Source organism: Filicampus tigris, chromosome 10, assembly GCF_054856515.1.
Source record: "Filicampus tigris isolate MCC_2025a chromosome 10, RoL_Ftig_1.0, whole genome shotgun sequence".
NCBI classification, from domain to species: domain Eukaryota; kingdom Metazoa; phylum Chordata; class Actinopteri; order Syngnathiformes; family Syngnathidae; genus Filicampus; species Filicampus tigris.
Genome location: NC_141226.1, coordinates 6,566,743 through 6,567,539, shown reverse-complemented (window position 1 = coordinate 6,567,539; position 797 = coordinate 6,566,743).

The following is a 797-nucleotide window of genomic DNA, read 5'->3' as shown; positions in this document are numbered from 1 at the left end:
CAAATCCAGGTGACACCACATTTTAACAATGTAACAGTGTGACATCTTAGACTACACAAGCTCTTTTGTTACTGTGTGATGTTAATGACATAATACAGGCATTCTGTTTTATAACACTGTCCCCGAACTTTTAACCCTGTTCGATCTGCAGTGTAGAATTCTTCCAAGCAAAAAGACTGAAAGCAATTTTCTTCAATTCTGTCAATTCTGCACCTGCAAGCCTGCTGAAAAATGTATACGATGTGAAGTTTTTAAAAAATGAATAATTCATGTACTTTATGTGACATTTATGTTGTACAATACATTCATATTGAAAAACAGTAAAAAGCAGCTGAGACACTAAAAATAATAATAACAATAGTCTTACATCAGTTATTTTTTATGTATTTATTTATAACCTATATTGTAGTTACATTTGAAAGAAAAAAATCCTGAGTGAATTCCACAGACCATGGCCTTTCATTTATGAAAGGCTGCTGCCTGGCTGGTGCCTATAGATGTGAAACTCCCTGCCTGACTGACTTGTCATTATGTTTCATGTACGCTGGAAATGAGTGTGCAAAGCTGAAGAACGATTTATCTCAACCAGTGCAGCCTCAGTGTCATGCACAACCATGTTGTTCAATCATAAAGCTTCGAGCTGTTGGATGAATATGGGCAAAAATAACATTTTATAGCATATTTCAATGCCTGTGGTACTGTGATTACCCAGGATATGCAAAATTTAACTGCTCTGCTGACTTGATGTGGCTGCAGCCCAGAACACTGTTCCTCACAAACACAACCTATGATGAGCT